Here is an 8,385-nt window from a genome sequence, read left to right on the forward strand (position 1 = left end):
AGGAGCCTGAAATGCACCGTCAGAAGAGGTGGTGGAAGTAAGAATGTTGGCAACATTGAACAGGCATCTGGATAGTTACACAAACAGGGAAGGAACAGAGGGATATGGACCAAATAAAGGCAGAAGGTTTGTTTTTTCATAGTTTAGTTAGAGCATGATGATGGACACAGGCTTGGAGGGCTGAAGGGCCTGTTTCTGTGCTGTCATTCTCTTTGATTCTTTGTATCTGTTCAACACCCACCTCATCAATTCCCTTCAATGTTTTGTATCCCTCTATCAGATGGCCCTGAGAGATTGGCAAAGGAAGAGAGGTTGACCATGAGCTGGGTGTGGGTAGAGGGTTTGGATTGGTGGCATGGTGGGGGGAGTGGGGCGAGAGCTCCAGTGAGTGAGTTTACCCACCCACACCCTCCACCCCCATACCCAGCCTTGATAGGATGGTGGCTGCATCAGTGTGAACGTTGACAGGGCAAGGGGTGGGGAGGGGGGGGGGGGGGGGGGAGGGGGAGGAGGGTGGGAGTGCTCTGGCCGTGTGCCAACCCCAGGCTGCATATTAACTCGGCTCAGCTCAGTGCCGACGTGGCTCTCGCTGGGTACCTGCACACTCTGAACCCAGACCAGAGACATCTCCACGACCAGCTCCAAGGGCCAGGATCCAGAGCAACCTCAAGCCAATCTGATGGAGCTGATTGCGGTAGGTTCTAACAGGAACACAGCTCTGTTTGTAGCAGTGAAGCAGTTTCCAAGCTGACACACTGGGTTCGGTCTGTAATCCACTGGGCAGAGTATTCCAAGCTGCTGCTGTTAACAACATCCCTGTCAGCTCGAGTAGACACCCCCATGGGACAGTGCTCAGAATCCCTGAGCAGCAAGAGAGCTGGCAGGGGTGGGGTGGGGGATCCACTCAGGGTCTCTTGAGTCAGACAGAAACTCAGAGCAGGATGACACCAATCAGACCTCCCAGCTTGTTCCTGTTCCCAAACCTGTCAGGAACAGAGTGAGACAGGCAGGGACCAATAACAGTGTGAAAGAGCCCCAGCCCTCTGAAACACTCAGCCGTTGTTCCCAGGCCTACAGTGGGTCACAGAGACACCACCTTTCCAAAGGGAATACAGGGTGGGCTCTCAGTGTTGGGGGGGGTATACAAGCTGTGAATGGTTTTGATTTCTCCCCAGTGGAAATGTCAGGCTGCTGCAGTACAACATATCAGATTGAAGCTGAGTCAATGTGGAAAGGTACAGTTTGTATAGGGCACAGGGAGTTTAACTCTCTCCCTGACACTGTGGTCACTGAACTGGGCGAGTGAGACACGGGCGCTGGTCAGATAATGCCCAAAGGTTTTCCCGCAATTGATGCCCACCTTGAATAAATTCAAGCCTCTTCCCAAATGCAAAAAAAAGATTCTTGATGCTGAATTGGATTTCCTGCTGAAATTTATGTCTCACCCATTTCAGGGTCTGTGTACTGAACAGGCAATGTGTGCATCCAAATGGCACAAAGAGAGGCATTGAACTTGGAAAGGAAAGAACATTCACTGTGCGGGGATTAGTATCAATGCAGAAATTGCTGGAGAAACTCAGCAAGTCTAGCAGCATCTCTGGAGAGAGCAAGAGAACGTTTCAGGTTGTGTTGCCTCTTCTCCAGAATGGATTAGTGGCCAGGAAAAGGTTGGGAGAGATACTCAAGGTGAGGTGCAGTGTGGGAGTGGGGGAGAAGTCAACGGTAAATCAAGGGGGAACCCAGAGAGAACACCACTTGGATAGACAAAGGTTAAATGGCCAGCTGAGGAGAATGGCCACTTGACTGAACACGTACCTTCAACCTGCAAAAGAAATGCCCTCACCTTGCAGTGATCTGGCTCTGTAAGAGTTCCCTGGTCACCCTGTCTGCCTCTGGCTGCATGGAAGGGCAGCACCCCATCTTCTGCTGGGACTACGTTCTGCACTCAGTATTGAGGACGCTGTATTTGATATGCATGGAATGAGCTGCCAAAGGCAGTACTAGACACAAGTACAGTTCCAAAGTTGAAAGGACATGTTAACAGGAACATGAGTAGGAAAGGTTTAAAGGGATATGGGTCAGGAGCAAGCAAGTGGAACAAGTTAGTTACAGTCAGGGGACAGAAAGGGAACTGGCAGGCAGTGCAGGGATCCCCTATGGCCATTCCCTTTAACAATACATATACCGTTTTGGATACTGTTGGGGGGGGACGAGTTACCAGGGGAAAGCAATGGGGTACAGGACTCTGGCACAGAATCTGTCCCTGCTGCTCAGAAGGGAAGGGGGAAGAGGAGCAGAGCAGTTGGGACTCCATAGTTCAGGGGACAGATAGGAGGTTCTGTGGGGATGAGAGAGACTCACGGTTGGTGTGTTGCCTCCCAGGTGCCAGGGTTCATGATATCTCACATCGTGTTTTTGGAATCCTTAAGGGGGAGGGGAAGCAGCCCCAAGTCATGGTTCACACCAGCACAAACGACATAGATAGGAAGAGAGATGGGGATTGAAGGCAGAAATTCAGGGAGCTAGGGTGGAAGCTTAGAGCTAGGACGAACAGAATTGTTGTCTCTGGTTTGTTGCCCGTGCCACGTGCAGTGAGGCGAGGAATAGGGGGAGAGAGAGAGAGGAGTTGGACACGTGGCTACAGGGATGGTGCAGGAGGGAGGGTTTTGGATTCTTGGATAATTGGGCTCTTTCTGGGGTAGGTGGGACCTCTACAAGCAGGATGGTCTTCATCCGAACCAGAGGGGTACCAATATCCTGGGGGGGGATATTTGCGAAGGCTATTGGGGTGGGTTTAAACTAATCCAGCAGGGGGATTGGAACCAAAATTGTAGTTTGAGTCTATAAAAGGTTGAGAGAAGAGAGGTCCAAAATCAAGTTTCAGGGATGCAAGATGGCACCGGCAAGCAAGATGTTGGTTTGAAGTGTGTCCACTTCAACACCAGGAGCATCTGGAATAAGGTGGGTGAACTTACAGCATGGGTTGGTATCTGGGACTTCGATGTTGTGGCCATTTCGGAGACATGGATAGAGCAGGGACAGGAACGGTTGTTGCAGGTTCCAGGATTTAGATGTTTAGTAAGAACAGAGAAGATGGTAAAAGAGGGGGAGGTGTGGCATTGTTGGTCAAGGACAGTACTACAGTTGCAGAAAGGATGTTTGGGGACTCGTCAACTGAGGTAGTTTGGGCTGAGGTTAGAAACAGGAAAGGAGAAGTCACCCTGTTGGGAGTTTTCTATAGGCCTCCAAATAGTCCCAGGAATGTAGAGGAAAGGATTGCAAAGATGATTCTCGATAGGAGTGAGAGAGACAGGGTAGTTGTCATGGGGGACTTCAACTTTCCAAATATTGACTGGGAACACGATAGTATGAGTACTATAGATGGGTCAGTTTTTGTCCAGTGTGTGCAGGAGGGTTTCCTGACACAGTATGTAGACAGGCCTACAAGGGGCGAAGCCACTTTAGATTTGGTACTGGGTAACGAGCCTGGCCAGGTGTTAGACTTGGAAGTAGGTGAGCACTTTGGTGATAGCGATCACAATTCTGTTATGTTTACTTTAGTGATAGAAAAGGATAGGTGTATACCACCGGCCAAGAGTTACAGCTGGGGGAAAGACAATTACGATACGATTGGGCAAGATTTAGGAAGCATAGGATGGGGAAGGGAACTGCAGTGGATGGGCACTTTCGAAATGTGGAGCTTATTCAAGGAAAAGCTCCTGTGTGTCCGAGATAAATATGTACCTGTCAGGCAGGGAGGAAGCTGTAGAGCGCGGGAGCCGTGGTTTACGAAGAAAGTGGAATCTCTGGTCAAAAAGATGAAGGCTTATGTTAGGATGAGATGTGAAGGCTCAGTTAGGCCACTTGAGGTTACAAGGTAGCCAGGAAAGACCGAAAGAGAGAGCTCAGAAGAGCCAAGAGGGGTCATGAGAAGTTGTTGGCGGATAGGATCAGGGTAAACCTTAAGGCTTTCTATAGGTATTTAAGGAATAAAAGAATGACGAGAATAAGATTAGCGCCAATCAAGGACAGTAGTGGGAAGTTGTGTGTGGAGTCAGAGGAGATAGGGGAAGCACTTAATGAATATTTTTTGACAGTATTCACTCTAGAAAATGACAATGTTGTCAAGGAGATTACTGAGATACAGGGCTACTAGACTAGGTGGGATTGAGGTTCACAAGGAAGAGGTATTGGAAATCCTGCAGAGTGTGAAAATAGATAAGTCCCTTGGGCCGGATGGGATTTATCCTAGGATCCTCTGGGAAGCCAGGGAGGAGATTGCCGAGCCTTTGGCATTAATCTTTAAATCGTCATTGTCTTCAGGAATAGTGCCAGAAGACTGGAGGATAGCAAATGTGGTTCTCCTGTTCAAGAAGGGGAGTAGAGACAACCCTGGTAATTATAGACCAGTGAGCCTTACTTCAGTTGTTGGTAAAGTGCTGGAAAAGGTTATAAGAGATAGGATTTATAATAATCTAGAAAAGAATAATTTGATTAGGGATAGTCAGCATGGTTTTGTGAAGGGTAGGTTGTGCCTCACAAACCTTATTGAGTTCTTTGAGAAGGTGACCAAACAGGTAGATGAGAGTAAACCGGTTGATGTGGTGTATATGGATTTCAGCAAGGCATTCGATAAGGTTCCCCACAGTAGGCTATTATACAAAATGCGGAGGAATGGGATAGTAGGAGATATAACAGTTTGGATCAGTAATTGGCTTACTGAAAGAAAACAGAGGGTTGTAGGTGATGGGAAATGTTCATCCTGGAGTCCATTTACCAGTGGTGTGCCGCAGGGGGCGGTGTTGGGTCCACTGCTGTTCGTCATGTTAATAAATGACCTGGATGAGGGCTGAGAAGGGTGGGTTAGTAAATTTGCCGACGACACTAAGGTCGGTGGAGTTGTGGATAATGACAAAGGATGTAGTAGGTTACAGAGAGACATAGATAGGATGCAGAGCTGGGCTGAGAGGTGGCAAATGGAGTTTAATGTGGACAAGTGTGAGGTGATACACTTTGGATGGAATAATCGGAATGCAAAGTACTGGGCTAATGGTAAGATTCTTGGGAGTGCAGATGAGCAGAGAGATCTCGGTGTCCATGTACACAGATCCCTGAAAGTTGCCACCCAGATTGACAGGGTTGTTAAGAAGGCATACAGTGTTTTGGCCTTTATTAATAGAGGGATTGAGTTCTGGAACCAGGAGGTTATGCTGCAGCTGTACAAAGCTCTGGTACGGCCACACTTGGAGTATTGTGTACAGTTCTGGTCACCGCATTGTGAGAAGGATGTGGAAGCTTTGGAAAGGGTGCAGAGGAGATTTACTAGGATGTTGCCTGGTATGGAAGGAATGTCTTAGGAGGAAAGGCTGAGGGCCTTGAGGCTGTTCTCGTGAGAGAGAAGAAGGTTGAGAGGTAACTTAATAGAGACATACAAGATAATCAGAGGGTTAGATAGGGTGGACAGGGAGAGCCTTTTTCCAAGTACGGGGACGGCAAACACGAGGGGACGCAACTTTAAAGTGAGGGGAGACAGGTATAAGACAGATGCCAGGGGTAGTTTCTTTACTCAGAGAGTAGTAAGGGTATGAAACGCTTTGCCTGGAATGGTAGTAGATTCGCCAAGTTTAAGTGCATTTAAGTCGTCATTGGACAGGCAAATGGACGTTCATGGAATAGTGTGGGTGGGATGGGCTTCAGATTAGTATGACAGGGCGGCACAACATCGAGGGCCGAAGGGCCTGGACTGCGCTGTAATGTTCAATGAGTTCAGTTAGGGAAAGCTGGTCATCTGTGGGCTGGAGATCTCTGTCTGACAGATCCCTCTTCCCAAGGGACACGGGGATCCCTGTCTGACAGATCCTCCTCTTCCCGAGAGACACAGGGATCCCTGTCTGACAGATCCTCGTCTTCCCGAGGGACACGGGGATCCCTGTCTGTCAGATCTCCTCTTCCCGAGGGACACGGGGATCCCTGTCTGTCAGATCCCCTCTTCCCGAGGGAGTTGGGGATCACAATGTGGGCTGAGGTTCCCAGTTGAACTGCATCCCTCTACCCGAAGGGATCAGCCTGGGAGTTGACCCTTGGATCAGGCTGAAGACTTGGAGACCCATGTTCCATTGCCTTACAAGTGCACACTCACATCGTCCCAGCTTTTTCCACAGATCCTCCCCTCCCCCGAATCTGTCTTCACATCTCCGTTATCCTGTGCCCAGGAATTTCAGTCTGACTGGGGTTTAGTGGGGGTGGGCGTGCGGGGGGCTGTGCCCTGAGTTAATGCATCTTCTCTTGCTTGTTCCCTGGCTCATTCCCATCAAACCGGACAGAGGCTGGTGGTATCTGTCTCCCTGCTGTTCCTGCTTATTCACCAGGACGAATCTTACTGCTTCCAAGAATACCAGAACATGACTTGTACAGACAATGGTGTCGTGTATCTGCTGGGAGAAAATTGGACAAATTCCGACTGTATGAAATGTGTCTGCTCACCTGGAGAGATTAGATGCTGTTCCACGTGAGTGATGGTCTGCTGCACCACCCCTACCGGGACCTCATTCACAGCACACACACACACACCATGGGGAGGACGGTAAATGGACAGGAGCACAGTCAGGTCATGGGGAAGGGTCACATTCCAACACCAAACACCCCCTCCCCCACCCTCAGCTCAGGGGCAATCCCAATGTAAGGCTGGGAGGTTGGGGCGGGGGGGGGGGGGGAAGGGGAAGGGGAGAACCCCAGAAATCAGACAAGGGATGGGGAGAGCAGCAAGGCAGAGGGGTACTGGGGTCAGAGTAAACAGCAAGTGGGGGTGAAGGGTGGAGTATGGGAGCTTGGGGCTGAGGGAGGTGGGAGTCATAATGATTGGGAAAGACGGTGAGGAGGGAGAGGGAGAGGGGAATGGGAGGGAGGGGTAAAGGTGGGGTGGGGACAGATGTGAAGTGGTCTGGTGCAGTGGATTCTTCAGTGATCACTGATGGGGATCTGCAGTGAGAGCAGTGTGCCTGGGGAATGGATCCCTGATTACCAGCCAGTACACTTCTGATCCATTGCTGCTGTATGATCTGCAGGGTCCCCAGGCCTGTAAAGATCCCAGACGACTGTGTTGCAGTTTTCCATCGGGATCAGTGTCGCTACCACGTGCACAAGGTGAACGACAGCTCAGTGGAATGCCCAGTGTTCGGCAGCGTCCTGTAGTAAGCTGATCATCGCTTCAGTTCCTCGGCAGAGAGGCACATCCCAACACCAGGGGACAGCGTGGCTCTTCTGAAAATATCTGATTGTCAATAAACTAACTGCATCGTGCTCAAACTTTCTCTGCTTCACAGTTCATCAAGGAGTCTTCATGTTGGGTTGGTAGGAAGAGAGAGTGTGGAGAGTGGATGGAGGAGAGAGAATGCTGTGTGAGGAGAGTGAATGACAGAGAGCATGCACATGTGGGGATAGAGATAGAGAGAGATAGAAAGAGAGAGACACAAGCACAGAGTGTGGTGGGGAGAGAGAGTGCATGTGAGTGGGCAGAGAAAGAGACAGTGAGTACACAGGGTGAGGAGAGGGAGAGCATGATTGGGGAGCTAAGGGGACAGAGAGAGAAAGGGACAGTGTTGGTGGTGGTGAGGGTTGGGGAAAGAGAGAGAGAGAGAGAGAGCACAAGCAGAGAGAGAACATGCTGGGGAGGTGCGATATTCCTCATGTTGGGAATGGTGGGAGCTATATTCCAAACCCCAGGTCTGTTTTTCTAAGGAGTTGCTGAGAAGTAATTCCATGATGATTTGGCCTCAGGAGGGGATGAGGTGCAGGGGATAGTGTCCTGGTCTCAGGGCAGGGAGCTCCAGGTTGATGGTCCAGCCCAGGAGCTGGAGGATGGCCAGGTACTCTGTGTGCCAGGCCTGAGCCAGTGAGTGGCAGTAAATCAGAGGCTGTTGCTGCTTTAGGTGCAACACCGTTCGGAGAGAGCCTCAACTGAGTTATGTGCTCCAGTGTGAGAGAGTGAGGGTCAGATCGTCACAGAGTCAGAGAGATGTACAGCACGGAAACAGACCCTTTGGTCCAACTAGTCCATGCGAAGCAGATATCCTCAAATAATCTAGTCCTATTTGCCAACACTTGGCCCATATCCCTTTCAACTCTTCCTATTCATTGACCCAGCCACGTGCCCTTTAAATGTTGTAATTGTAACAACCTCCATCACTTCCTCTGGCTTTGCCTGTTTATCCTATCCATGCCCTCGTAATTTTGTAAACCTCTATAAAGTCACCCCTCAGCCTCTGACGCTCCAGGGAAAAAGAGCCCCAGCCTGTTCAGCCTCTCCCTTTAGCTCAAATCCTCCAACCCTGGCAACATCCTTGTAAATCTTTTCTGAATCCTTTCAAGTTTCACAACATCTTTCCT

General features: G+C 49.9%; 1 long non-coding RNA gene across 1 annotated transcript; it reads left to right on the plus strand.

The window, feature by feature from the left end:
- Positions 1-582: 582 nt before the first annotated feature.
- LOC140459830 (uncharacterized) lies at positions 583-7,305 on the plus strand. Its single transcript, XR_011953877.1, has 3 exons — positions 583-694; positions 6,324-6,508; positions 7,065-7,305. It is a non-coding gene; the product is annotated as an uncharacterized lncRNA (long non-coding RNA).
- Positions 7,306-8,385: the final 1,080 nt, after the last annotated feature.

The sequence above is a fragment of the Chiloscyllium punctatum genome, chromosome 35 (assembly GCF_047496795.1).
Source record: "Chiloscyllium punctatum isolate Juve2018m chromosome 35, sChiPun1.3, whole genome shotgun sequence".
NCBI classification, from domain to species: domain Eukaryota; kingdom Metazoa; phylum Chordata; class Chondrichthyes; order Orectolobiformes; family Hemiscylliidae; genus Chiloscyllium; species Chiloscyllium punctatum.